The sequence below is a fragment of the Lithobates pipiens genome, unplaced genomic scaffold (assembly GCF_037356315.1).
Source record: "Lithobates pipiens isolate NorthernLeopardFrog02 unplaced genomic scaffold, aLitPip1_a1.2 Scaffold_18, whole genome shotgun sequence".
In the NCBI taxonomy this organism is placed as follows: Eukaryota; Metazoa; Chordata; class Amphibia; order Anura; family Ranidae; genus Lithobates; species Lithobates pipiens.
Window position 1 is genome coordinate 582,672,663 of NW_027507758.1, and position 21,521 is coordinate 582,694,183.

Genomic DNA, 21,521 nt, shown 5'->3' on the forward strand with positions numbered 1-21,521 from the left:
GACCCTTCGATAGCTCAGCTGGTAGAGCGGAGGACTGTAGCGTCAAAATAGTAATCCTTAGGTCGCTGGTTCGATTCCGGCTCGAAGGATGCCCTCTTTTACCCTTCCTCTCTCCCCCTTAACCGGAAGGCAGTCTGTTAACGCGAGAAATGTGCCACGGGCAAGCCTTTTCGCCACTTTGTACTTATATTGCATGTCTCCCTCGGCCGGTGCGCCCACCCTCGGCGTGCTGTCTCTGTGGCGCAATCGGTTAGCGCGTTCGGCTGTTAACCGAAAGGTTGGTGGTTCAAGCCCACCCAGGGACGCTCATGTTTTCTCGTTACCTCAGTGGGGCCCGAAGGCTAAAACGAAGCGGGTCCCTTGGCTCTCCTCAGAGGACTGCCAATTGAGCATCCAAACAAGCGTTCGGCTGGAGACCCTTGCAAATGTACTGGCCGATTGTTGAAGATGTTCCATAGTTGACCGAGCCACTTCTTTGGCTCAGGAAGAAGATAACTCCATGGAATGTGTAGATGCCGATTGTCCAAGAAAGCCTAAGGCCAGAGCCTTTTTTCTGAATGCCGAAGAAAGCCTCCACAGTTGTCGCTAAGCCAGGATATCTTAGGAGCTTTCCTCAAGGGCCTGGATCGCTCGGCTCTTTTCTTAGGGCCGCCTTGCGCGGCCAAAAAGGGATGGGAATGCGTTGGCCGGGAATCGAACCCGGGTCAACTGCTTGGAAGGCAGCTATGCTCACCACTATACCACCAACGCACGGATGCCTCGGGTACCTGCTGCTATCTCTATCCAATTAGTGTCACACATGGCGCTGATAAGAACAAAACCCCAGCGCAAGGTCAACTTGCTGCTGTACGAATTGACCGCTAGAAAGATAAGCTCGAAACATTTCCTCGTTTGTAGAGAGAATGGAGGAGAGGCCAGTGGGTCTCGTCGGGTCGGGACTGTGCGGTGCGCAAGAACGAGCCGGAGATACTGAGATCTACCAAGTTCGTCAAATGCCACTCACTGGGCCAAAACGTTGCACTGCCATACGCCCAACGTGGGGCTCGAACCCACGACCCTGAGATTAAGAGTCTCATGCTCTACCGACTGAGCTAGCCGGGCTAAGACGCTTCCTCTTTCGTGGCCTCTTGTTGCCAACTGACTCCAAACACTTTTTTGGCTAACGCTCGGCCTAATTTGTTTTCATAAACGCAATGCGCTTCCGAGCACTCCTGCGCTTACTTGCTGTCAGGGAGGTACATGACCGTTTTTGCAGTGATTTTTGGACTCGTAACCCAACGCGGTAGGTGTTTTTCGAAGGTGTTTTCTCTCTGGGCAAAAATGCGAAGCCGAGCTTTCCCACATAGCAGCTGCCAAGGCATTTGACCTGTCAGGCCGAGGCGGCGTCGACCAATAACTCAAGGTAGAAGGACTAACGCAAAGCGCTGGCTTTGAATGCAAGGAGTCGCGGGCGACATCCTACCGGCGGACCCTTCGATAGCTCAGCTGGTAGAGCGGAGGACTGTAGCGTCAAAATAGTAATCCTTAGGTCGCTGGTTCGATTCCGGCTCGAAGGATGCCCTCTTTTACCCTTCCTCTCTCCCCCTTAACCGGAAGGCAGTCTGTTAACGCGAGAAATGTGCCACGGGCAAGCCTTTTCGCCACTTTGTACTTATATTGCATGTCTCCCTCGGCCGGTGCGCCCACCCTCGGCGTGCTGTCTCTGTGGCGCAATCGGTTAGCGCGTTCGGCTGTTAACCGAAAGGTTGGTGGTTCAAGCCCACCCAGGGACGCTCATGTTTTCTCGTTACCTCAGTGGGGCCCGAAGGCTAAAACGAAGCGGGTCCCTTGGCTCTCCTCAGAGGACTGCCAATTGAGCATCCAAACAAGCGTTCGGCTGGAGACCCTTGCAAATGTACTGGCCGATTGTTGAAGATGTTCCATAGTTGACCGAGCCACTTCTTTGGCTCAGGAAGAAGATAACTCCATGGAATGTGTAGATGCCGATTGTCCAAGAAAGCCTAAGGCCAGAGCCTTTTTTCTGAATGCCGAAGAAAGCCTCCACAGTTGTCGCTAAGCCAGGATATCTTAGGAGCTTTCCTCAAGGGCCTGGATCGCTCGGCTCTTTTCTTAGGGCCGCCTTGCGCGGCCAAAAAGGGATGGGAATGCGTTGGCCGGGAATCGAACCCGGGTCAACTGCTTGGAAGGCAGCTATGCTCACCACTATACCACCAACGCACGGATGCCTCGGGTACCTGCTGCTATCTCTATCCAATTAGTGTCACACATGGCGCTGATAAGAACAAAACCCCAGCGCAAGGTCAACTTGCTGCTGTACGAATTGACCGCTAGAAAGATAAGCTCGAAACATTTCCTCGTTTGTAGAGAGAATGGAGGAGAGGCCAGTGGGTCTCGTCGGGTCGGGACTGTGCGGTGCGCAAGAACGAGCCGGAGATACTGAGATCTACCAAGTTCGTCAAATGCCACTCACTGGGCCAAAACGTTGCACTGCCATACGCCCAACGTGGGGCTCGAACCCACGACCCTGAGATTAAGAGTCTCATGCTCTACCGACTGAGCTAGCCGGGCTAAGACGCTTCCTCTTTCGTGGCCTCTTGTTGCCAACTGACTCCAAACACTTTTTTGGCTAACGCTCGGCCTAATTTGTTTTCATAAACGCAATGCGCTTCCGAGCACTCCTGCGCTTACTTGCTGTCAGGGAGGTACATGACCGTTTTTGCAGTGATTTTTGGACTCGTAACCCAACGCGGTAGGTGTTTTTCGAAGGTGTTTTCTCTCTGGGCAAAAATGCGAAGCCGAGCTTTCCCACATAGCAGCTGCCAAGGCATTTGACCTGTCAGGCCGAGGCGGCGTCGACCAATAACTCAAGGTAGAAGGACTAACGCAAAGCGCTGGCTTTGAATGCAAGGAGTCGCGGGCGACATCCTACCGGCGGACCCTTCGATAGCTCAGCTGGTAGAGCGGAGGACTGTAGCGTCAAAATAGTAATCCTTAGGTCGCTGGTTCGATTCCGGCTCGAAGGATGCCCTCTTTTACCCTTCCTCTCTCCCCCTTAACCGGAAGGCAGTCTGTTAACGCGAGAAATGTGCCACGGGCAAGCCTTTTCGCCACTTTGTACTTATATTGCATGTCTCCCTCGGCCGGTGCGCCCACCCTCGGCGTGCTGTCTCTGTGGCGCAATCGGTTAGCGCGTTCGGCTGTTAACCGAAAGGTTGGTGGTTCAAGCCCACCCAGGGACGCTCATGTTTTCTCGTTACCTCAGTGGGGCCCGAAGGCTAAAACGAAGCGGGTCCCTTGGCTCTCCTCAGAGGACTGCCAATTGAGCATCCAAACAAGCGTTCGGCTGGAGACCCTTGCAAATGTACTGGCCGATTGTTGAAGATGTTCCATAGTTGACCGAGCCACTTCTTTGGCTCAGGAAGAAGATAACTCCATGGAATGTGTAGATGCCGATTGTCCAAGAAAGCCTAAGGCCAGAGCCTTTTTTCTGAATGCCGAAGAAAGCCTCCACAGTTGTCGCTAAGCCAGGATATCTTAGGAGCTTTCCTCAAGGGCCTGGATCGCTCGGCTCTTTTCTTAGGGCCGCCTTGCGCGGCCAAAAAGGGATGGGAATGCGTTGGCCGGGAATCGAACCCGGGTCAACTGCTTGGAAGGCAGCTATGCTCACCACTATACCACCAACGCACGGATGCCTCGGGTACCTGCTGCTATCTCTATCCAATTAGTGTCACACATGGCGCTGATAAGAACAAAACCCCAGCGCAAGGTCAACTTGCTGCTGTACGAATTGACCGCTAGAAAGATAAGCTCGAAACATTTCCTCGTTTGTAGAGAGAATGGAGGAGAGGCCAGTGGGTCTCGTCGGGTCGGGACTGTGCGGTGCGCAAGAACGAGCCGGAGATACTGAGATCTACCAAGTTCGTCAAATGCCACTCACTGGGCCAAAACGTTGCACTGCCATACGCCCAACGTGGGGCTCGAACCCACGACCCTGAGATTAAGAGTCTCATGCTCTACCGACTGAGCTAGCCGGGCTAAGACGCTTCCTCTTTCGTGGCCTCTTGTTGCCAACTGACTCCAAACACTTTTTTGGCTAACGCTCGGCCTAATTTGTTTTCATAAACGCAATGCGCTTCCGAGCACTCCTGCGCTTACTTGCTGTCAGGGAGGTACATGACCGTTTTTGCAGTGATTTTTGGACTCGTAACCCAACGCGGTAGGTGTTTTTCGAAGGTGTTTTCTCTCTGGGCAAAAATGCGAAGCCGAGCTTTCCCACATAGCAGCTGCCAAGGCATTTGACCTGTCAGGCCGAGGCGGCGTCGACCAATAACTCAAGGTAGAAGGACTAACGCAAAGCGCTGGCTTTGAATGCAAGGAGTCGCGGGCGACATCCTACCGGCGGACCCTTCGATAGCTCAGCTGGTAGAGCGGAGGACTGTAGCGTCAAAATAGTAATCCTTAGGTCGCTGGTTCGATTCCGGCTCGAAGGATGCCCTCTTTTACCCTTCCTCTCTCCCCCTTAACCGGAAGGCAGTCTGTTAACGCGAGAAATGTGCCACGGGCAAGCCTTTTCGCCACTTTGTACTTATATTGCATGTCTCCCTCGGCCGGTGCGCCCACCCTCGGCGTGCTGTCTCTGTGGCGCAATCGGTTAGCGCGTTCGGCTGTTAACCGAAAGGTTGGTGGTTCAAGCCCACCCAGGGACGCTCATGTTTTCTCGTTACCTCAGTGGGGCCCGAAGGCTAAAACGAAGCGGGTCCCTTGGCTCTCCTCAGAGGACTGCCAATTGAGCATCCAAACAAGCGTTCGGCTGGAGACCCTTGCAAATGTACTGGCCGATTGTTGAAGATGTTCCATAGTTGACCGAGCCACTTCTTTGGCTCAGGAAGAAGATAACTCCATGGAATGTGTAGATGCCGATTGTCCAAGAAAGCCTAAGGCCAGAGCCTTTTTTCTGAATGCCGAAGAAAGCCTCCACAGTTGTCGCTAAGCCAGGATATCTTAGGAGCTTTCCTCAAGGGCCTGGATCGCTCGGCTCTTTTCTTAGGGCCGCCTTGCGCGGCCAAAAAGGGATGGGAATGCGTTGGCCGGGAATCGAACCCGGGTCAACTGCTTGGAAGGCAGCTATGCTCACCACTATACCACCAACGCACGGATGCCTCGGGTACCTGCTGCTATCTCTATCCAATTAGTGTCACACATGGCGCTGATAAGAACAAAACCCCAGCGCAAGGTCAACTTGCTGCTGTACGAATTGACCGCTAGAAAGATAAGCTCGAAACATTTCCTCGTTTGTAGAGAGAATGGAGGAGAGGCCAGTGGGTCTCGTCGGGTCGGGACTGTGCGGTGCGCAAGAACGAGCCGGAGATACTGAGATCTACCAAGTTCGTCAAATGCCACTCACTGGGCCAAAACGTTGCACTGCCATACGCCCAACGTGGGGCTCGAACCCACGACCCTGAGATTAAGAGTCTCATGCTCTACCGACTGAGCTAGCCGGGCTAAGACGCTTCCTCTTTCGTGGCCTCTTGTTGCCAACTGACTCCAAACACTTTTTTGGCTAACGCTCGGCCTAATTTGTTTTCATAAACGCAATGCGCTTCCGAGCACTCCTGCGCTTACTTGCTGTCAGGGAGGTACATGACCGTTTTTGCAGTGATTTTTGGACTCGTAACCCAACGCGGTAGGTGTTTTTCGAAGGTGTTTTCTCTCTGGGCAAAAATGCGAAGCCGAGCTTTCCCACATAGCAGCTGCCAAGGCATTTGACCTGTCAGGCCGAGGCGGCGTCGACCAATAACTCAAGGTAGAAGGACTAACGCAAAGCGCTGGCTTTGAATGCAAGGAGTCGCGGGCGACATCCTACCGGCGGACCCTTCGATAGCTCAGCTGGTAGAGCGGAGGACTGTAGCGTCAAAATAGTAATCCTTAGGTCGCTGGTTCGATTCCGGCTCGAAGGATGCCCTCTTTTACCCTTCCTCTCTCCCCCTTAACCGGAAGGCAGTCTGTTAACGCGAGAAATGTGCCACGGGCAAGCCTTTTCGCCACTTTGTACTTATATTGCATGTCTCCCTCGGCCGGTGCGCCCACCCTCGGCGTGCTGTCTCTGTGGCGCAATCGGTTAGCGCGTTCGGCTGTTAACCGAAAGGTTGGTGGTTCAAGCCCACCCAGGGACGCTCATGTTTTCTCGTTACCTCAGTGGGGCCCGAAGGCTAAAACGAAGCGGGTCCCTTGGCTCTCCTCAGAGGACTGCCAATTGAGCATCCAAACAAGCGTTCGGCTGGAGACCCTTGCAAATGTACTGGCCGATTGTTGAAGATGTTCCATAGTTGACCGAGCCACTTCTTTGGCTCAGGAAGAAGATAACTCCATGGAATGTGTAGATGCCGATTGTCCAAGAAAGCCTAAGGCCAGAGCCTTTTTTCTGAATGCCGAAGAAAGCCTCCACAGTTGTCGCTAAGCCAGGATATCTTAGGAGCTTTCCTCAAGGGCCTGGATCGCTCGGCTCTTTTCTTAGGGCCGCCTTGCGCGGCCAAAAAGGGATGGGAATGCGTTGGCCGGGAATCGAACCCGGGTCAACTGCTTGGAAGGCAGCTATGCTCACCACTATACCACCAACGCACGGATGCCTCGGGTACCTGCTGCTATCTCTATCCAATTAGTGTCACACATGGCGCTGATAAGAACAAAACCCCAGCGCAAGGTCAACTTGCTGCTGTACGAATTGACCGCTAGAAAGATAAGCTCGAAACATTTCCTCGTTTGTAGAGAGAATGGAGGAGAGGCCAGTGGGTCTCGTCGGGTCGGGACTGTGCGGTGCGCAAGAACGAGCCGGAGATACTGAGATCTACCAAGTTCGTCAAATGCCACTCACTGGGCCAAAACGTTGCACTGCCATACGCCCAACGTGGGGCTCGAACCCACGACCCTGAGATTAAGAGTCTCATGCTCTACCGACTGAGCTAGCCGGGCTAAGACGCTTCCTCTTTCGTGGCCTCTTGTTGCCAACTGACTCCAAACACTTTTTTGGCTAACGCTCGGCCTAATTTGTTTTCATAAACGCAATGCGCTTCCGAGCACTCCTGCGCTTACTTGCTGTCAGGGAGGTACATGACCGTTTTTGCAGTGATTTTTGGACTCGTAACCCAACGCGGTAGGTGTTTTTCGAAGGTGTTTTCTCTCTGGGCAAAAATGCGAAGCCGAGCTTTCCCACATAGCAGCTGCCAAGGCATTTGACCTGTCAGGCCGAGGCGGCGTCGACCAATAACTCAAGGTAGAAGGACTAATGCAAAGCGCTGGCTTTGAATGCAAGGAGTCGCGGGCGACATCCTACCGGCGGACCCTTCGATAGCTCAGCTGGTAGAGCGGAGGACTGTAGCGTCAAAATAGTAATCCTTAGGTCGCTGGTTCGATTCCGGCTCGAAGGATGCCCTCTTTTACCCTTCCTCTCTCCCCCTTAACCGGAAGGCAGTCTGTTAACGCGAGAAATGTGCCACGGGCAAGCCTTTTCGCCACTTTGTACTTATATTGCATGTCTCCCTCGGCCGGTGCGCCCACCCTCGGCGTGCTGTCTCTGTGGCGCAATCGGTTAGCGCGTTCGGCTGTTAACCGAAAGGTTGGTGGTTCAAGCCCACCCAGGGACGCTCATGTTTTCTCGTTACCTCAGTGGGGCCCGAAGGCTAAAACGAAGCGGGTCCCTTGGCTCTCCTCAGAGGACTGCCAATTGAGCATCCAAACAAGCGTTCGGCTGGAGACCCTTGCAAATGTACTGGCCGATTGTTGAAGATGTTCCATAGTTGACCGAGCCACTTCTTTGGCTCAGGAAGAAGATAACTCCATGGAATGTGTAGATGCCGATTGTCCAAGAAAGCCTAAGGCCAGAGCCTTTTTTCTGAATGCCGAAGAAAGCCTCCACAGTTGTCGCTAAGCCAGGATATCTTAGGAGCTTTCCTCAAGGGCCTGGATCGCTCGGCTCTTTTCTTAGGGCCGCCTTGCGCGGCCAAAAAGGGATGGGAATGCGTTGGCCGGGAATCGAACCCGGGTCAACTGCTTGGAAGGCAGCTATGCTCACCACTATACCACCAACGCACGGATGCCTCGGGTACCTGCTGCTATCTCTATCCAATTAGTGTCACACATGGCGCTGATAAGAACAAAACCCCAGCGCAAGGTCAACTTGCTGCTGTACGAATTGACCGCTAGAAAGATAAGCTCGAAACATTTCCTCGTTTGTAGAGAGAATGGAGGAGAGGCCAGTGGGTCTCGTCGGGTCGGGACTGTGCGGTGCGCAAGAACGAGCCGGAGATACTGAGATCTACCAAGTTCGTCAAATGCCACTCACTGGGCCAAAACGTTGCACTGCCATACGCCCAACGTGGGGCTCGAACCCACGACCCTGAGATTAAGAGTCTCATGCTCTACCGACTGAGCTAGCCGGGCTAAGACGCTTCCTCTTTCGTGGCCTCTTGTTGCCAACTGACTCCAAACACTTTTTTGGCTAACGCTCGGCCTAATTTGTTTTCATAAACGCAATGCGCTTCCGAGCACTCCTGCGCTTACTTGCTGTCAGGGAGGTACATGACCGTTTTTGCAGTGATTTTTGGACTCGTAACCCAACGCGGTAGGTGTTTTTCGAAGGTGTTTTCTCTCTGGGCAAAAATGCGAAGCCGAGCTTTCCCACATAGCAGCTGCCAAGGCATTTGACCTGTCAGGCCGAGGCGGCGTCGACCAATAACTCAAGGTAGAAGGACTAACGCAAAGCGCTGGCTTTGAATGCAAGGAGTCGCGGGCGACATCCTACCGGCGGACCCTTCGATAGCTCAGCTGGTAGAGCGGAGGACTGTAGCGTCAAAATAGTAATCCTTAGGTCGCTGGTTCGATTCCGGCTCGAAGGATGCCCTCTTTTACCCTTCCTCTCTCCCCCTTAACCGGAAGGCAGTCTGTTAACGCGAGAAATGTGCCACGGGCAAGCCTTTTCGCCACTTTGTACTTATATTGCATGTCTCCCTCGGCCGGTGCGCCCACCCTCGGCGTGCTGTCTCTGTGGCGCAATCGGTTAGCGCGTTCGGCTGTTAACCGAAAGGTTGGTGGTTCAAGCCCACCCAGGGACGCTCATGTTTTCTCGTTACCTCAGTGGGGCCCGAAGGCTAAAACGAAGCGGGTCCCTTGGCTCTCCTCAGAGGACTGCCAATTGAGCATCCAAACAAGCGTTCGGCTGGAGACCCTTGCAAATGTACTGGCCGATTGTTGAAGATGTTCCATAGTTGACCGAGCCACTTCTTTGGCTCAGGAAGAAGATAACTCCATGGAATGTGTAGATGCCGATTGTCCAAGAAAGCCTAAGGCCAGAGCCTTTTTTCTGAATGCCGAAGAAAGCCTCCACAGTTGTCGCTAAGCCAGGATATCTTAGGAGCTTTCCTCAAGGGCCTGGATCGCTCGGCTCTTTTCTTAGGGCCGCCTTGCGCGGCCAAAAAGGGATGGGAATGCGTTGGCCGGGAATCGAACCCGGGTCAACTGCTTGGAAGGCAGCTATGCTCACCACTATACCACCAACGCACGGATGCCTCGGGTACCTGCTGCTATCTCTATCCAATTAGTGTCACACATGGCGCTGATAAGAACAAAACCCCAGCGCAAGGTCAACTTGCTGCTGTACGAATTGACCGCTAGAAAGATAAGCTCGAAACATTTCCTCGTTTGTAGAGAGAATGGAGGAGAGGCCAGTGGGTCTCGTCGGGTCGGGACTGTGCGGTGCGCAAGAACGAGCCGGAGATACTGAGATCTACCAAGTTCGTCAAATGCCACTCACTGGGCCAAAACGTTGCACTGCCATACGCCCAACGTGGGGCTCGAACCCACGACCCTGAGATTAAGAGTCTCATGCTCTACCGACTGAGCTAGCCGGGCTAAGACGCTTCCTCTTTCGTGGCCTCTTGTTGCCAACTGACTCCAAACACTTTTTTGGCTAACGCTCGGCCTAATTTGTTTTCATAAACGCAATGCGCTTCCGAGCACTCCTGCGCTTACTTGCTGTCAGGGAGGTACATGACCGTTTTTGCAGTGATTTTTGGACTCGTAACCCAACGCGGTAGGTGTTTTTCGAAGGTGTTTTCTCTCTGGGCAAAAATGCGAAGCCGAGCTTTCCCACATAGCAGCTGCCAAGGCATTTGACCTGTCAGGCCGAGGCGGCGTCGACCAATAACTCAAGGTAGAAGGACTAACGCAAAGCGCTGGCTTTGAATGCAAGGAGTCGCGGGCGACATCCTACCGGCGGACCCTTCGATAGCTCAGCTGGTAGAGCGGAGGACTGTAGCGTCAAAATAGTAATCCTTAGGTCGCTGGTTCGATTCCGGCTCGAAGGATGCCCTCTTTTACCCTTCCTCTCTCCCCCTTAACCGGAAGGCAGTCTGTTAACGCGAGAAATGTGCCACGGGCAAGCCTTTTCGCCACTTTGTACTTATATTGCATGTCTCCCTCGGCCGGTGCGCCCACCCTCGGCGTGCTGTCTCTGTGGCGCAATCGGTTAGCGCGTTCGGCTGTTAACCGAAAGGTTGGTGGTTCAAGCCCACCCAGGGACGCTCATGTTTTCTCGTTACCTCAGTGGGGCCCGAAGGCTAAAACGAAGCGGGTCCCTTGGCTCTCCTCAGAGGACTGCCAATTGAGCATCCAAACAAGCGTTCGGCTGGAGACCCTTGCAAATGTACTGGCCGATTGTTGAAGATGTTCCATAGTTGACCGAGCCACTTCTTTGGCTCAGGAAGAAGATAACTCCATGGAATGTGTAGATGCCGATTGTCCAAGAAAGCCTAAGGCCAGAGCCTTTTTTCTGAATGCCGAAGAAAGCCTCCACAGTTGTCGCTAAGCCAGGATATCTTAGGAGCTTTCCTCAAGGGCCTGGATCGCTCGGCTCTTTTCTTAGGGCCGCCTTGCGCGGCCAAAAAGGGATGGGAATGCGTTGGCCGGGAATCGAACCCGGGTCAACTGCTTGGAAGGCAGCTATGCTCACCACTATACCACCAACGCACGGATGCCTCGGGTACCTGCTGCTATCTCTATCCAATTAGTGTCACACATGGCGCTGATAAGAACAAAACCCCAGCGCAAGGTCAACTTGCTGCTGTACGAATTGACCGCTAGAAAGATAAGCTCGAAACATTTCCTCGTTTGTAGAGAGAATGGAGGAGAGGCCAGTGGGTCTCGTCGGGTCGGGACTCTGCGGTGCGCAAGAACGAGCCGGAGATACTGAGATCTACCAAGTTCGTCAAATGCCACTCACTGGGCCAAAACGTTGCACTGCCATACGCCCAACGTGGGGCTCGAACCCACGACCCTGAGATTAAGAGTCTCATGCTCTACCGACTGAGCTAGCCGGGCTAAGACGCTTCCTCTTTCGTGGCCTCTTGTTGCCAACTGACTCCAAACACTTTTTTGGCTAACGCTCGGCCTAATTTGTTTTCATAAACGCAATGCGCTTCCGAGCACTCCTGCGCTTACTTGCTGTCAGGGAGGTACATGACCGTTTTTGCAGTGATTTTTGGACTCGTAACCCAACGCGGTAGGTGTTTTTCGAAGGTGTTTTCTCTCTGGGCAAAAATGCGAAGCCGAGCTTTCCCACATAGCAGCTGCCAAGGCATTTGACCTGTCAGGCCGAGGCGGCGTCGACCAATAACTCAAGGTAGAAGGACTAACGCAAAGCGCTGGCTTTGAATGCAAGGAGTCGCGGGCGACATCCTACCGGCGGACCCTTCGATAGCTCAGCTGGTAGAGCGGAGGACTGTAGCGTCAAAATAGTAATCCTTAGGTCGCTGGTTCGATTCCGGCTCGAAGGATGCCCTCTTTTACCCTTCCTCTCTCCCCCTTAACCGGAAGGCAGTCTGTTAACGCGAGAAATGTGCCACGGGCAAGCCTTTTCGCCACTTTGTACTTATATTGCATGTCTCCCTCGGCCGGTGCGCCCACCCTCGGCGTGCTGTCTCTGTGGCGCAATCGGTTAGCGCGTTCGGCTGTTAACCGAAAGGTTGGTGGTTCAAGCCCACCCAGGGACGCTCATGTTTTCTCGTTACCTCAGTGGGGCCCGAAGGCTAAAACGAAGCGGGTCCCTTGGCTCTCCTCAGAGGACTGCCAATTGAGCATCCAAACAAGCGTTCGGCTGGAGACCCTTGCAAATGTACTGGCCGATTGTTGAAGATGTTCCATAGTTGACCGAGCCACTTCTTTGGCTCAGGAAGAAGATAACTCCATGGAATGTGTAGATGCCGATTGTCCAAGAAAGCCTAAGGCCAGAGCCTTTTTTCTGAATGCCGAAGAAAGCCTCCACAGTTGTCGCTAAGCCAGGATATCTTAGGAGCTTTCCTCAAGGGCCTGGATCGCTCGGCTCTTTTCTTAGGGCCGCCTTGCGCGGCCAAAAAGGGATGGGAATGCGTTGGCCGGGAATCGAACCCGGGTCAACTGCTTGGAAGGCAGCTATGCTCATCACTATACCACCAACGCACGGATGCCTCGGGTACCTGCTGCTATCTCTATCCAATTAGTGTCACACATGGCGCTGATAAGAACAAAACCCCAGCGCAAGGTCAACTTGCTGCTGTACGAATTGACCGCTAGAAAGATAAGCTCGAAACATTTCCTCGTTTGTAGAGAGAATGGAGGAGAGGCCAGTGGGTCTCGTCGGGTCGGGACTGTGCGGTGCGCAAGAACGAGCCGGAGATACTGAGATCTACCAAGTTCGTCAAATGCCACTCACTGGGCCAAAACGTTGCACTGCCATACGCCCAACGTGGGGCTCGAACCCACGACCCTGAGATTAAGAGTCTCATGCTCTACCGACTGAGCTAGCCGGGCTAAGACGCTTCCTCTTTCGTGGCCTCTTGTTGCCAACTGACTCCAAACACTTTTTTGGCTAACGCTCGGCCTAATTTGTTTTCATAAACGCAATGCGCTTCCGAGCACTCCTGCGCTTACTTGCTGTCAGGGAGGTACATGACCGTTTTTGCAGTGATTTTTGGACTCGTAACCCAACGCGGTAGGTGTTTTTCGAAGGTGTTTTCTCTCTGGGCAAAAATGCGAAGCCGAGCTTTCCCACATAGCAGCTGCCAAGGCATTTGACCTGTCAGGCCGAGGCGGCGTCGACCAATAACTCAAGGTAGAAGGACTAACGCAAAGCGCTGGCTTTGAATGCAAGGAGTCGCGGGCGACATCCTACCGGCGGACCCTTCGATAGCTCAGCTGGTAGAGCGGAGGACTGTAGCGTCAAAATAGTAATCCTTAGGTCGCTGGTTCGATTCCGGCTCGAAGGATGCCCTCTTTTACCCTTCCTCTCTCCCCCTTAACCGGAAGGCAGTCTGTTAACGCGAGAAATGTGCCACGGGCAAGCCTTTTCGCCACTTTGTACTTATATTGCATGTCTCCCTCGGCCGGTGCGCCCACCCTCGGCGTGCTGTCTCTGTGGCGCAATCGGTTAGCGCGTTCGGCTGTTAACCGAAAGGTTGGTGGTTCAAGCCCACCCAGGGACGCTCATGTTTTCTCGTTACCTCAGTGGGGCCCGAAGGCTAAAACGAAGCGGGTCCCTTGGCTCTCCTCAGAGGACTGCCAATTGAGCATCCAAACAAGCGTTCGGCTGGAGACCCTTGCAAATGTACTGGCCGATTGTTGAAGATGTTCCATAGTTGACCGAGCCACTTCTTTGGCTCAGGAAGAAGATAACTCCATGGAATGTGTAGATGCCGATTGTCCAAGAAAGCCTAAGGCCAGAGCCTTTTTTCTGAATGCCGAAGAAAGCCTCCACAGTTGTCGCTAAGCCAGGATATCTTAGGAGCTTTCCTCAAGGGCCTGGATCGCTCGGCTCTTTTCTTAGGGCCGCCTTGCGCGGCCAAAAAGGGATGGGAATGCGTTGGCCGGGAATCGAACCCGGGTCAACTGCTTGGAAGGCAGCTATGCTCACCACTATACCACCAACGCACGGATGCCTCGGGTACCTGCTGCTATCTCTATCCAATTAGTGTCACACATGGCGCTGATAAGAACAAAACCCCAGCGCAAGGTCAACTTGCTGCTGTACGAATTGACCGCTAGAAAGATAAGCTCGAAACATTTCCTCGTTTGTAGAGAGAATGGAGGAGAGGCCAGTGGGTCTCGTCGGGTCGGGACTGTGCGGTGCGCAAGAACGAGCCGGAGATACTGAGATCTACCAAGTTCGTCAAATGCCACTCACTGGGCCAAAACGTTGCACTGCCATACGCCCAACGTGGGGCTCGAACCCACGACCCTGAGATTAAGAGTCTCATGCTCTACCGACTGAGCTAGCCGGGCTAAGACGCTTCCTCTTTCGTGGCCTCTTGTTGCCAACTGACTCCAAACACTTTTTTGGCTAACGCTCGGCCTAATTTGTTTTCATAAACGCAATGCGCTTCCGAGCACTCCTGCGCTTACTTGCTGTCAGGGAGGTACATGACCGTTTTTGCAGTGATTTTTGGACTCGTAACCCAACGCGGTAGGTGTTTTTCGAAGGTGTTTTCTCTCTGGGCAAAAATGCGAAGCCGAGCTTTCCCACATAGCAGCTGCCAAGGCATTTGACCTGTCAGGCCGAGGCGGCGTCGACCAATAACTCAAGGTAGAAGGACTAACGCAAAGCGCTGGCTTTGAATGCAAGGAGTCGCGGGCGACATCCTACCGGCGGACCCTTCGATAGCTCAGCTGGTAGAGCGGAGGACTGTAGCGTCAAAATAGTAATCCTTAGGTCGCTGGTTCGATTCCGGCTCGAAGGATGCCCTCTTTTACCCTTCCTCTCTCCCCCTTAACCGGAAGGCAGTCTGTTAACGCGAGAAATGTGCCACGGGCAAGCCTTTTCGCCACTTTGTACTTATATTGCATGTCTCCCTCGGCCGGTGCGCCCACCCTCGGCGTGCTGTCTCTGTGGCGCAATCGGTTAGCGCGTTCGGCTGTTAACCGAAAGGTTGGTGGTTCAAGCCCACCCAGGGACGCTCATGTTTTCTCGTTACCTCAGTGGGGCCCGAAGGCTAAAACGAAGCGGGTCCCTTGGCTCTCCTCAGAGGACTGCCAATTGAGCATCCAAACAAGCGTTCGGCTGGAGACCCTTGCAAATGTACTGGCCGATTGTTGAAGATGTTCCATAGTTGACCGAGCCACTTCTTTGGCTCAGGAAGAAGATAACTCCATGGAATGTGTAGATGCCGATTGTCCAAGAAAGCCTAAGGCCAGAGCCTTTTTTCTGAATGCCGAAGAAAGCCTCCACAGTTGTCGCTAAGCCAGGATATCTTAGGAGCTTTCCTCAAGGGCCTGGATCGCTCGGCTCTTTTCTTAGGGCCGCCTTGCGCGGCCAAAAAGGGATGGGAATGCGTTGGCCGGGAATCGAACCCGGGTCAACTGCTTGGAAGGCAGCTATGCTCACCACTATACCACCAACGCACGGATGCCTCGGGTACCTGCTGCTATCTCTATCCAATTAGTGTCACACATGGCGCTGATAAGAACAAAACCCCAGCGCAAGGTCAACTTGCTGCTGTACGAATTGACCGCTAGAAAGATAAGCTCGAAACATTTCCTCGTTTGTAGAGAGAATGGAGGAGAGGCCAGTGGGTCTCGTCGGGTCGGGACTGTGCGGTGCGCAAGAACGAGCCGGAGATACTGAGATCTACCAAGTTCGTCAAATGCCACTCACTGGGCCAAAACGTTGCACTGCCATACGCCCAACGTGGGGCTCGAACCCACGACCCTGAGATTAAGAGTCTCATGCTCTACCGACTGAGCTAGCCGGGCTAAGACGCTTCCTCTTTCGTGGCCTCTTGTTGCCAACTGACTCCAAACACTTTTTTGGCTAACGCTCGGCCTAATTTGTTTTCATAAACGCAATGCGCTTCCGAGCACTCCTGCGCTTACTTGCTGTCAGGGAGGTACATGACCGTTTTTGCAGTGATTTTTGGACTCGTAACCCAACGCGGTAGGTGTTTTTCGAAGGTGTTTTCTCTCTGGGCAAAAATGCGAAGCCGAGCTTTCCCACATAGCAGCTGCCAAGGCATTTGACCTGTCAGGCCGAGGCGGCGTCGACCAATAACTCAAGGTAGAAGGACTAACGCAAAGCGCTGGCTTTGAATGCAAGGAGTCGCGGGCGACATCCTACCGGCGGACCCTTCGATAGCTCAGCTGGTAGAGCGGAGGACTGTAGCGTCAAAATAGTAATCCTTAGGTCGCTGGTTCGATTCCGGCTCGAAGGATGCCCTCTTTTACCCTTCCTCTCTCCCCCTTAACCGGAAGGCAGTCTGTTAACGCGAGAAATGTGCCACGGGCAAGCCTTTTCGCCACTTTGTACTTATATTGCATGTCTCCCTCGGCCGGTGCGCCCACCCTCGGCGTGCTGTCTCTGTGGCGCAATCGGTTAGCGCGTTCGGCTGTTAACCGAAAGGTTGGTGGTTCAAGCCCACCCAGGGACGCTCATGTTTTCTCGTTACCTCAGTGGGGCCCGAAGGCTAAAACGAAGCGGGTCCCTTGGCTCTCCTCAGAGGACTGCCAATTGAGCATCCAAACAAGCGTTCGGCTGGAGACCCTTGCAAATGTACTGGCCGATTGTTGAAGATGTTCCATAGTTGACCGAGCCACTTCTTTGGCTCAGGAAGAAGATAACTCCATGGAATGTGTAGATGCCGATTGTCCAAGAAAGCCTAAGGCCAGAGCCTTTTTTCTGAATGCCGAAGAAAGCCTCCACAGTTGTCGCTAAGCCAGGATATCTTAGGAGCTTTCCTCAAGGGCCTGGATCGCTCGGCTCTTTTCTTAGGGCCGCCTTGCGCGGCCAAAAAGGGATGGGAATGCGTTGGCCGGGAATCGAACCCGGGTCAACTGCTTGGAAGGCAGCTATGCTCACCACTATACCACCAACGCACGGATGCCTCGGGTACCTGCTGCTATCTCTATCCAATTAGTGTCACACATGGCGCTGATAAGAACAAAACCCCAGCGCAAGGTCAACTTGCTGCTGTACGAATTGACCGCTAGAAAGATAAGCTCGAAACATTTCCTCGTTTGTAGAGAGAATGGAGGAGAGGCCAGTGGGTCTCGTCGGGTCGGGACTGTGCGGTGCGCAAGAACGAGCCGGAGATACTGAGATCTACCAAGTTCGTCAAATGCCACTCACTGGGCCAAAACGTTGCACTGCCATACGCCCAACGTGGGGCTCGAACCCACGACCCTGAGATTAAGAGTCTCATGCTCTACCGACTGAGCTAGCCGGGCTAAGACGCTTCCTCTTTCGTGGCCTCTTGTTGCCAACTGACTCCAAACACTTTTTTGGCTAACGCTCGGCCTAATTTGTTTTCATAAACGCAATGCGCTTCCGAGCACTCCTGCGCTTACTTGCTGTCAGGGAGGTACATGACCGTTTTTGCAGTGATTTTTGGACTCGTAACCCAACGCGGTAGGTGTTTTTCGAAGGTGTTTTCTCTCTGGGCAAAAATGCGAAGCCGAGCTTTCCCACATAGCAGCTGCCAAGGCATTTGACCTGTCAGGCCGAGGCGGCGTCGACCAATAACTCAAGGTAGAAGGACTAACGCAAAGCGCTGGCTTTGAATGCAAGGAGTCGCGGGCGACATCCTACCGGCGGACCCTTCGATAGCTCAGCTGGTAGAGCGGAGGACTGTAGCGTCAAAATAGTAATCCTTAGGTCGCTGGTTCGATTCTGGCTCGAAGGATGCCCTCTTTTACCCTTCCTCTCTCCCCCTTAACCGGAAGGCAGTCTGTTAACGCGAGAAATGTGCCACGGGCAAGCCTTTTCGCCACTTTGTACTTATATTGCATGTCTCCCTCGGCCGGTGCGCCCACCCTCGGCGTGCTGTCTCTGTGGCGCAATCGGTTAGCGCGTTCGGCTGTTAACCGAAAGGTTGGTGGTTCAAGCCCACCCAGGGACGCTCATGTTTTCTCGTTACCTCAGTGGGGCCCGAAGGCTAAAACGAAGCGGGTCCCTTGGCTCTCCTCAGAGGACTGCCAATTGAGCATCCAAACAAGCGTTCGGCTGGAGACCCTTGCAAATGTACTGGCCGATTGTTGAAGATGTTCCATAGTTGACCGAGCCACTTCTTTGGCTCAGGAAGAAGATAACTCCATGGAATGTGTAGATGCCGATTGTCCAAGAAAGCCTAAGGCCAGAGCCTTTTTTCTGAATGCCGAAGAAAGCCTCCACAGTTGTCGCTAAGCCAGGATATCTTAGGAGCTTTCCTCAAGGGCCTGGATCGCTCGGCTCTTTTCTTAGGGCCGCCTTGCGCGGCCAAAAAGGGATGGGAATGCGTTGGCCGGGAATCGAACCCGGGTCAACTGCTTGGAAGGCAGCTATGCTCACCACTATACCACCAACGCACGGATGCCTCGGGTACCTGCTGCTATCTCTATCCAATTAGTGTCACACATGGCGCTGATAAGAACAAAACCCCAGCGCAAGGTCAACTTGCTGCTGTACGAATTGACCGCTAGAAAGATAAGCTCGAAACATTTCCTCGTTTGTAGAGAGAATGGAGGAGAGGCCAGTGGGTCTCGTCGGGTCGGGACTGTGCGGTGCGCAAGAACGAGCCGGAGATACTGAGATCTACCAAGTTCGTCAAATGCCACTCACTGGGCCAAAACGTTGCACTGCCATACGCCCAACGTGGGGCTCGAACCCACGACCCTGAGATTAAGAGTCTCATGCTCTACCGACTGAGCTAGCCGGGCTAAGACGCTTCCTCTTTCGTGGCCTCTTGTTGCCAACTGACTCCAAACACTTTTTTGGCTAACGCTCGGCCTAATTTGTTTTCATAAACGCAATGCGCTTCCGAGCACTCCTGCGCTTACTTGCTGTCAGGGAGGTACATGACCGTTTTTGCAGTGATTTTTGGACTCGTAACCCAACGCGGTAGGTGTTTTTCGAAGGTGTTTTCTCTCTGGGCAAAAATGCGAAGCCGAGCTTTCCCACATAGCAGCTGCCAAGGCATTTGACCTGTCAGGCCGAGGCGGCGTCGACCAATAACTCAAGGTAGAAGGACTAACGCAAAGCGCTGGCTTTGAATGCAAGGAGTCGCGGGCGACATCCTACCGGCGGACCCTTCGATAGCTCAGCTGGTAGAGCGGAGGACTGTAGCGTCAAAATAGTAATCCTTAGGTCGCTGGTTCGATTCCGGCTCGAAGGATGCCCTCTTTTACCCTTCCTCTCTCCCCCTTAACCGGAAGGCAGTCTGTTAACGCGAGAAATGTGCCACGGGCAAGCCTTTTCGCCACTTTGTACTTATATTGCATGTCTCCCTCGGCCGGTGCGCCCACCCTCGGCGTGCTGTCTCTGTGGCGCAATCGGTTAGCGCGTTCGGCTGTTAACCGAAAGGTTGGTGGTTCAAGCCCACCCAGGGACGCTCATGTTTTCTCGTTACCTCAGTGGGGCCCGAAGGCTAAAACGAAGCGGGTCCCTTGGCTCTCCTCAGAGGACTGCCAATTGAGCATCCAAACAAGCGTTCGGCTGGAGACCCTTGCAAATGTACTGGCCGATTGTTGAAGATGTTCCATAGTTGACCGAGCCACTTCTTTGGCTCAGGAAGAAGATAACTCCATGGAATGTGTAGATGCCGATTGTCCAAGAAAGCCTAAGGCCAGAGCCTTTTTTCTGAATGCCGAAGAAAGCCTCCACAGTTGTCGCTAAGCCAGGATATCTTAGGAGCTTTCCTCAAGGGCCTGGATCGCTCGGCTCTTTTCTTAGGGCCGCCTTGCGCGGCCAAAAAGGGATGGGAATGCGTTGGCCGGGAATCGAACCCGGGTCAACTGCTTGGAAGGCAGCTATGCTCACCACTATACCACCAACGCACGGATGCCTCGGGTACCTGCTGCTATCTCTATCCAATTAGTGTCACACATGGCGCTGATAAGAACAAAACCCCAGCGCAAGGTCAACTTGCTGCTGTACGAATTGACCGCTAGAAAGATAAGCTCGAAACATTTCCTCGTTTGTAGAGAGAATGGAGGAGAGGCCAGTGGGTCTCGTCGGGTCGGGACTGTGCGGTGCGCAAGAACGAGCCGGAGATACTGAGATCTACCAAGTTCGTCAAATGCCACTCACTGGGCCAAAACGTTGCACTGCCATACGCCCAACGTGGGGCTCGAACCCACGACCCTGAGATTAAGAGTCTCATGCTCTACCGACTGAGCTAGCCGGGCTAAGACGCTTCCTCTTTCGTGGCCTCTTGTTGCCAACTGACTCCAAACACTTTTTTGGCTAACGCTCGGCCTAATTTGTTTTCATAAACGCAATGCGCTTCCGAGCACTCCTGCGCTTACTTGCTGTCAGGGAGGTACATGACCGTTTTTGCAGTGATTTTTGGACTCGTAACCCAACGCGGTAGGTGTTTTTCGAAGGTGTTTTCTCTCTGGGCAAAAATGCGAAGCCGAGCTTTCCCACATAGCAGCTGCCAAGGCATTTGACCTGTCAGGCCGAGGCGGCGTCGACCAATAACTCAAGGTAGAAGGACTAACGCAAAGCGCTGGCTTTGAATGCAAGGAGTCGCGGGCGACATCCTACCGGCGGACCCTTCGATAGCTCAGCTGGTAGAGCGGAGGACTGTAGCGTCAAAATAGTAATCCTTAGGTCGCTGGTTCGATTCCGGCTCGAAGGATGCCCTCTTTTACCCTTCCTCTCTCCCCCTTAACCGGAAGGCAGTCTGTTAACGCGAGAAATGTGCCACGGGCAAGCCTTTTCGCCACTTTGTACTTATATTGCATGTCTCCCTCGGCCGGTGCGCCCACCCTCGGCGTGCTGTCTCTGTGGCGCAATCGGTTAGCGCGTTCGGCTGTTAACCGAAAGGTTGGTGGTTCAAGCCCACCCAGGGACGCTCATGTTTTCTCGTTACCTCAGTGGGGCCCGAAGGCTAAAACGAAGCGGGTCCCTTGGCTCTCCTCAGAGGACTGCCAATTGAGCATCCAAACAAGCGTTCGGCTGGAGACCCTTGCAAATGTACTGGCCGATTGTTGAAGATGTTCCATAGTTGACCGAGCCACTTCTTTGGCTCAGGAAGAAGATAACTCCATGGAATGTGTAGATGCCGATTGTCCAAGAAAGCCTAAGGCCAGAGCCTTTTTTCTGAATGCCGAAGAAAGCCTCCACAGTTGTCGCTAAGCCAGGATATCTTAGGAGCTTTCCTCAAGGGCCTGGATCGCTCGGCTCTTTTCTTAGGGCCGCCTTGCGCGGCCAAAAAGGGATGGGAATGCGTTGGCCGGGAATCGAACCCGGGTCAACTGCTTGGAAGGCAGCTATGCTCACCACTATACCACCAACGCACGGATGCCTCGGGTACCTGCTGCTATCTCTATCCAATTAGTGTCACACATGGCGCTGATAAGAACAAAACCCCAGCGCAAGGTCAACTTGCTGCTGTACGAATTGACCGCTAGAAAGATAAGCTCGAAACATTTCCTCGTTTGTAGAGAGAATGGAGGAGAGGCCAGTGGGTCTCGTCGGGTCGGGACTGTGCGGTGCGCAAGAACGAGCCGGAGATACTGAGATCTACCAA

General features: G+C 53.5%; 59 non-coding genes across 59 annotated transcripts; 30 read left to right on the forward strand and 29 right to left on the reverse strand.

The window, feature by feature from the left end:
• The first annotated feature begins 3 nt into the window (after positions 1 to 3).
• TRNAY-GUA (transfer RNA tyrosine (anticodon GUA)) lies at positions 4 to 89 on the forward strand. The gene is given in 2 exon segments: positions 4 to 40; positions 54 to 89. It is a non-coding gene; the product is annotated as a tRNA-Tyr (tRNA).
• A 142-nt stretch (positions 90 to 231) lies between these two features.
• Positions 232 to 305, forward strand: TRNAN-GUU (transfer RNA asparagine (anticodon GUU)). Its single transcript has one exon. It is a non-coding gene; the product is annotated as a tRNA-Asn (tRNA).
• A 373-nt stretch (positions 306 to 678) lies between these two features.
• TRNAG-UCC (transfer RNA glycine (anticodon UCC)) lies at positions 679 to 750 on the reverse strand. Its single transcript has one exon. It is a non-coding gene; the product is annotated as a tRNA-Gly (tRNA).
• A 278-nt stretch (positions 751 to 1,028) lies between these two features.
• TRNAK-CUU (transfer RNA lysine (anticodon CUU)) lies at positions 1,029 to 1,101 on the reverse strand. The gene has a single exon. It is a non-coding gene; the product is annotated as a tRNA-Lys (tRNA).
• A 369-nt stretch (positions 1,102 to 1,470) lies between these two features.
• Positions 1,471 to 1,556, forward strand: TRNAY-GUA (transfer RNA tyrosine (anticodon GUA)). The gene is given in 2 exon segments: positions 1,471 to 1,507; positions 1,521 to 1,556. It is a non-coding gene; the product is annotated as a tRNA-Tyr (tRNA).
• A 142-nt stretch (positions 1,557 to 1,698) lies between these two features.
• TRNAN-GUU (transfer RNA asparagine (anticodon GUU)) lies at positions 1,699 to 1,772 on the forward strand. The gene has a single exon. It is a non-coding gene; the product is annotated as a tRNA-Asn (tRNA).
• Positions 1,773 to 2,145: 373 nt separating this feature from the next.
• On the reverse strand, positions 2,146 to 2,217 carry TRNAG-UCC (transfer RNA glycine (anticodon UCC)). Its single transcript has one exon. It is a non-coding gene; the product is annotated as a tRNA-Gly (tRNA).
• A 278-nt stretch (positions 2,218 to 2,495) lies between these two features.
• On the reverse strand, positions 2,496 to 2,568 carry TRNAK-CUU (transfer RNA lysine (anticodon CUU)). Its single transcript has one exon. It is a non-coding gene; the product is annotated as a tRNA-Lys (tRNA).
• A 369-nt stretch (positions 2,569 to 2,937) lies between these two features.
• TRNAY-GUA (transfer RNA tyrosine (anticodon GUA)) lies at positions 2,938 to 3,023 on the forward strand. Its single transcript is given in 2 exon segments — positions 2,938 to 2,974; positions 2,988 to 3,023. It is a non-coding gene; the product is annotated as a tRNA-Tyr (tRNA).
• Positions 3,024 to 3,165: 142 nt separating this feature from the next.
• On the forward strand, positions 3,166 to 3,239 carry TRNAN-GUU (transfer RNA asparagine (anticodon GUU)). The gene has a single exon. It is a non-coding gene; the product is annotated as a tRNA-Asn (tRNA).
• A 373-nt stretch (positions 3,240 to 3,612) lies between these two features.
• Positions 3,613 to 3,684, reverse strand: TRNAG-UCC (transfer RNA glycine (anticodon UCC)). The gene has a single exon. It is a non-coding gene; the product is annotated as a tRNA-Gly (tRNA).
• A 278-nt stretch (positions 3,685 to 3,962) lies between these two features.
• Positions 3,963 to 4,035, reverse strand: TRNAK-CUU (transfer RNA lysine (anticodon CUU)). Its single transcript has one exon. It is a non-coding gene; the product is annotated as a tRNA-Lys (tRNA).
• Positions 4,036 to 4,404: 369 nt separating this feature from the next.
• On the forward strand, positions 4,405 to 4,490 carry TRNAY-GUA (transfer RNA tyrosine (anticodon GUA)). The gene is given in 2 exon segments: positions 4,405 to 4,441; positions 4,455 to 4,490. It is a non-coding gene; the product is annotated as a tRNA-Tyr (tRNA).
• Positions 4,491 to 4,632: 142 nt separating this feature from the next.
• Positions 4,633 to 4,706, forward strand: TRNAN-GUU (transfer RNA asparagine (anticodon GUU)). The gene has a single exon. It is a non-coding gene; the product is annotated as a tRNA-Asn (tRNA).
• A 373-nt stretch (positions 4,707 to 5,079) lies between these two features.
• On the reverse strand, positions 5,080 to 5,151 carry TRNAG-UCC (transfer RNA glycine (anticodon UCC)). Its single transcript has one exon. It is a non-coding gene; the product is annotated as a tRNA-Gly (tRNA).
• A 278-nt stretch (positions 5,152 to 5,429) lies between these two features.
• TRNAK-CUU (transfer RNA lysine (anticodon CUU)) lies at positions 5,430 to 5,502 on the reverse strand. The gene has a single exon. It is a non-coding gene; the product is annotated as a tRNA-Lys (tRNA).
• Positions 5,503 to 5,871: 369 nt separating this feature from the next.
• TRNAY-GUA (transfer RNA tyrosine (anticodon GUA)) lies at positions 5,872 to 5,957 on the forward strand. Its single transcript is given in 2 exon segments — positions 5,872 to 5,908; positions 5,922 to 5,957. It is a non-coding gene; the product is annotated as a tRNA-Tyr (tRNA).
• A 142-nt stretch (positions 5,958 to 6,099) lies between these two features.
• Positions 6,100 to 6,173, forward strand: TRNAN-GUU (transfer RNA asparagine (anticodon GUU)). The gene has a single exon. It is a non-coding gene; the product is annotated as a tRNA-Asn (tRNA).
• Positions 6,174 to 6,546: 373 nt separating this feature from the next.
• On the reverse strand, positions 6,547 to 6,618 carry TRNAG-UCC (transfer RNA glycine (anticodon UCC)). The gene has a single exon. It is a non-coding gene; the product is annotated as a tRNA-Gly (tRNA).
• A 278-nt stretch (positions 6,619 to 6,896) lies between these two features.
• On the reverse strand, positions 6,897 to 6,969 carry TRNAK-CUU (transfer RNA lysine (anticodon CUU)). Its single transcript has one exon. It is a non-coding gene; the product is annotated as a tRNA-Lys (tRNA).
• Positions 6,970 to 7,338: 369 nt separating this feature from the next.
• On the forward strand, positions 7,339 to 7,424 carry TRNAY-GUA (transfer RNA tyrosine (anticodon GUA)). Its single transcript is given in 2 exon segments — positions 7,339 to 7,375; positions 7,389 to 7,424. It is a non-coding gene; the product is annotated as a tRNA-Tyr (tRNA).
• A 142-nt stretch (positions 7,425 to 7,566) lies between these two features.
• TRNAN-GUU (transfer RNA asparagine (anticodon GUU)) lies at positions 7,567 to 7,640 on the forward strand. Its single transcript has one exon. It is a non-coding gene; the product is annotated as a tRNA-Asn (tRNA).
• Positions 7,641 to 8,013: 373 nt separating this feature from the next.
• TRNAG-UCC (transfer RNA glycine (anticodon UCC)) lies at positions 8,014 to 8,085 on the reverse strand. Its single transcript has one exon. It is a non-coding gene; the product is annotated as a tRNA-Gly (tRNA).
• A 278-nt stretch (positions 8,086 to 8,363) lies between these two features.
• Positions 8,364 to 8,436, reverse strand: TRNAK-CUU (transfer RNA lysine (anticodon CUU)). The gene has a single exon. It is a non-coding gene; the product is annotated as a tRNA-Lys (tRNA).
• Positions 8,437 to 8,805: 369 nt separating this feature from the next.
• TRNAY-GUA (transfer RNA tyrosine (anticodon GUA)) lies at positions 8,806 to 8,891 on the forward strand. The gene is given in 2 exon segments: positions 8,806 to 8,842; positions 8,856 to 8,891. It is a non-coding gene; the product is annotated as a tRNA-Tyr (tRNA).
• A 142-nt stretch (positions 8,892 to 9,033) lies between these two features.
• TRNAN-GUU (transfer RNA asparagine (anticodon GUU)) lies at positions 9,034 to 9,107 on the forward strand. Its single transcript has one exon. It is a non-coding gene; the product is annotated as a tRNA-Asn (tRNA).
• Positions 9,108 to 9,480: 373 nt separating this feature from the next.
• Positions 9,481 to 9,552, reverse strand: TRNAG-UCC (transfer RNA glycine (anticodon UCC)). Its single transcript has one exon. It is a non-coding gene; the product is annotated as a tRNA-Gly (tRNA).
• A 278-nt stretch (positions 9,553 to 9,830) lies between these two features.
• TRNAK-CUU (transfer RNA lysine (anticodon CUU)) lies at positions 9,831 to 9,903 on the reverse strand. Its single transcript has one exon. It is a non-coding gene; the product is annotated as a tRNA-Lys (tRNA).
• A 369-nt stretch (positions 9,904 to 10,272) lies between these two features.
• Positions 10,273 to 10,358, forward strand: TRNAY-GUA (transfer RNA tyrosine (anticodon GUA)). Its single transcript is given in 2 exon segments — positions 10,273 to 10,309; positions 10,323 to 10,358. It is a non-coding gene; the product is annotated as a tRNA-Tyr (tRNA).
• A 142-nt stretch (positions 10,359 to 10,500) lies between these two features.
• On the forward strand, positions 10,501 to 10,574 carry TRNAN-GUU (transfer RNA asparagine (anticodon GUU)). Its single transcript has one exon. It is a non-coding gene; the product is annotated as a tRNA-Asn (tRNA).
• A 373-nt stretch (positions 10,575 to 10,947) lies between these two features.
• TRNAG-UCC (transfer RNA glycine (anticodon UCC)) lies at positions 10,948 to 11,019 on the reverse strand. Its single transcript has one exon. It is a non-coding gene; the product is annotated as a tRNA-Gly (tRNA).
• Positions 11,020 to 11,297: 278 nt separating this feature from the next.
• Positions 11,298 to 11,370, reverse strand: TRNAK-CUU (transfer RNA lysine (anticodon CUU)). The gene has a single exon. It is a non-coding gene; the product is annotated as a tRNA-Lys (tRNA).
• Positions 11,371 to 11,739: 369 nt separating this feature from the next.
• TRNAY-GUA (transfer RNA tyrosine (anticodon GUA)) lies at positions 11,740 to 11,825 on the forward strand. Its single transcript is given in 2 exon segments — positions 11,740 to 11,776; positions 11,790 to 11,825. It is a non-coding gene; the product is annotated as a tRNA-Tyr (tRNA).
• A 142-nt stretch (positions 11,826 to 11,967) lies between these two features.
• Positions 11,968 to 12,041, forward strand: TRNAN-GUU (transfer RNA asparagine (anticodon GUU)). The gene has a single exon. It is a non-coding gene; the product is annotated as a tRNA-Asn (tRNA).
• A 373-nt stretch (positions 12,042 to 12,414) lies between these two features.
• TRNAG-UCC (transfer RNA glycine (anticodon UCC)) lies at positions 12,415 to 12,486 on the reverse strand. The gene has a single exon. It is a non-coding gene; the product is annotated as a tRNA-Gly (tRNA).
• Positions 12,487 to 12,764: 278 nt separating this feature from the next.
• Positions 12,765 to 12,837, reverse strand: TRNAK-CUU (transfer RNA lysine (anticodon CUU)). The gene has a single exon. It is a non-coding gene; the product is annotated as a tRNA-Lys (tRNA).
• A 369-nt stretch (positions 12,838 to 13,206) lies between these two features.
• Positions 13,207 to 13,292, forward strand: TRNAY-GUA (transfer RNA tyrosine (anticodon GUA)). The gene is given in 2 exon segments: positions 13,207 to 13,243; positions 13,257 to 13,292. It is a non-coding gene; the product is annotated as a tRNA-Tyr (tRNA).
• A 142-nt stretch (positions 13,293 to 13,434) lies between these two features.
• Positions 13,435 to 13,508, forward strand: TRNAN-GUU (transfer RNA asparagine (anticodon GUU)). Its single transcript has one exon. It is a non-coding gene; the product is annotated as a tRNA-Asn (tRNA).
• Positions 13,509 to 13,881: 373 nt separating this feature from the next.
• Positions 13,882 to 13,953, reverse strand: TRNAG-UCC (transfer RNA glycine (anticodon UCC)). Its single transcript has one exon. It is a non-coding gene; the product is annotated as a tRNA-Gly (tRNA).
• Positions 13,954 to 14,231: 278 nt separating this feature from the next.
• TRNAK-CUU (transfer RNA lysine (anticodon CUU)) lies at positions 14,232 to 14,304 on the reverse strand. The gene has a single exon. It is a non-coding gene; the product is annotated as a tRNA-Lys (tRNA).
• A 369-nt stretch (positions 14,305 to 14,673) lies between these two features.
• TRNAY-GUA (transfer RNA tyrosine (anticodon GUA)) lies at positions 14,674 to 14,759 on the forward strand. The gene is given in 2 exon segments: positions 14,674 to 14,710; positions 14,724 to 14,759. It is a non-coding gene; the product is annotated as a tRNA-Tyr (tRNA).
• Positions 14,760 to 14,901: 142 nt separating this feature from the next.
• On the forward strand, positions 14,902 to 14,975 carry TRNAN-GUU (transfer RNA asparagine (anticodon GUU)). The gene has a single exon. It is a non-coding gene; the product is annotated as a tRNA-Asn (tRNA).
• A 373-nt stretch (positions 14,976 to 15,348) lies between these two features.
• On the reverse strand, positions 15,349 to 15,420 carry TRNAG-UCC (transfer RNA glycine (anticodon UCC)). The gene has a single exon. It is a non-coding gene; the product is annotated as a tRNA-Gly (tRNA).
• Positions 15,421 to 15,698: 278 nt separating this feature from the next.
• TRNAK-CUU (transfer RNA lysine (anticodon CUU)) lies at positions 15,699 to 15,771 on the reverse strand. The gene has a single exon. It is a non-coding gene; the product is annotated as a tRNA-Lys (tRNA).
• Positions 15,772 to 16,140: 369 nt separating this feature from the next.
• On the forward strand, positions 16,141 to 16,226 carry TRNAY-GUA (transfer RNA tyrosine (anticodon GUA)). Its single transcript is given in 2 exon segments — positions 16,141 to 16,177; positions 16,191 to 16,226. It is a non-coding gene; the product is annotated as a tRNA-Tyr (tRNA).
• A 142-nt stretch (positions 16,227 to 16,368) lies between these two features.
• TRNAN-GUU (transfer RNA asparagine (anticodon GUU)) lies at positions 16,369 to 16,442 on the forward strand. The gene has a single exon. It is a non-coding gene; the product is annotated as a tRNA-Asn (tRNA).
• A 373-nt stretch (positions 16,443 to 16,815) lies between these two features.
• TRNAG-UCC (transfer RNA glycine (anticodon UCC)) lies at positions 16,816 to 16,887 on the reverse strand. The gene has a single exon. It is a non-coding gene; the product is annotated as a tRNA-Gly (tRNA).
• A 278-nt stretch (positions 16,888 to 17,165) lies between these two features.
• Positions 17,166 to 17,238, reverse strand: TRNAK-CUU (transfer RNA lysine (anticodon CUU)). Its single transcript has one exon. It is a non-coding gene; the product is annotated as a tRNA-Lys (tRNA).
• Positions 17,239 to 17,607: 369 nt separating this feature from the next.
• Positions 17,608 to 17,693, forward strand: TRNAY-GUA (transfer RNA tyrosine (anticodon GUA)). Its single transcript is given in 2 exon segments — positions 17,608 to 17,644; positions 17,658 to 17,693. It is a non-coding gene; the product is annotated as a tRNA-Tyr (tRNA).
• Positions 17,694 to 17,835: 142 nt separating this feature from the next.
• Positions 17,836 to 17,909, forward strand: TRNAN-GUU (transfer RNA asparagine (anticodon GUU)). Its single transcript has one exon. It is a non-coding gene; the product is annotated as a tRNA-Asn (tRNA).
• A 373-nt stretch (positions 17,910 to 18,282) lies between these two features.
• TRNAG-UCC (transfer RNA glycine (anticodon UCC)) lies at positions 18,283 to 18,354 on the reverse strand. The gene has a single exon. It is a non-coding gene; the product is annotated as a tRNA-Gly (tRNA).
• Positions 18,355 to 18,632: 278 nt separating this feature from the next.
• On the reverse strand, positions 18,633 to 18,705 carry TRNAK-CUU (transfer RNA lysine (anticodon CUU)). Its single transcript has one exon. It is a non-coding gene; the product is annotated as a tRNA-Lys (tRNA).
• A 369-nt stretch (positions 18,706 to 19,074) lies between these two features.
• On the forward strand, positions 19,075 to 19,160 carry TRNAY-GUA (transfer RNA tyrosine (anticodon GUA)). Its single transcript is given in 2 exon segments — positions 19,075 to 19,111; positions 19,125 to 19,160. It is a non-coding gene; the product is annotated as a tRNA-Tyr (tRNA).
• Positions 19,161 to 19,302: 142 nt separating this feature from the next.
• TRNAN-GUU (transfer RNA asparagine (anticodon GUU)) lies at positions 19,303 to 19,376 on the forward strand. The gene has a single exon. It is a non-coding gene; the product is annotated as a tRNA-Asn (tRNA).
• Positions 19,377 to 19,749: 373 nt separating this feature from the next.
• TRNAG-UCC (transfer RNA glycine (anticodon UCC)) lies at positions 19,750 to 19,821 on the reverse strand. Its single transcript has one exon. It is a non-coding gene; the product is annotated as a tRNA-Gly (tRNA).
• A 278-nt stretch (positions 19,822 to 20,099) lies between these two features.
• TRNAK-CUU (transfer RNA lysine (anticodon CUU)) lies at positions 20,100 to 20,172 on the reverse strand. The gene has a single exon. It is a non-coding gene; the product is annotated as a tRNA-Lys (tRNA).
• A 369-nt stretch (positions 20,173 to 20,541) lies between these two features.
• On the forward strand, positions 20,542 to 20,627 carry TRNAY-GUA (transfer RNA tyrosine (anticodon GUA)). The gene is given in 2 exon segments: positions 20,542 to 20,578; positions 20,592 to 20,627. It is a non-coding gene; the product is annotated as a tRNA-Tyr (tRNA).
• Positions 20,628 to 20,769: 142 nt separating this feature from the next.
• On the forward strand, positions 20,770 to 20,843 carry TRNAN-GUU (transfer RNA asparagine (anticodon GUU)). The gene has a single exon. It is a non-coding gene; the product is annotated as a tRNA-Asn (tRNA).
• A 373-nt stretch (positions 20,844 to 21,216) lies between these two features.
• Positions 21,217 to 21,288, reverse strand: TRNAG-UCC (transfer RNA glycine (anticodon UCC)). The gene has a single exon. It is a non-coding gene; the product is annotated as a tRNA-Gly (tRNA).
• Between the last annotated feature and the right edge of the window lie 233 nt (positions 21,289 to 21,521).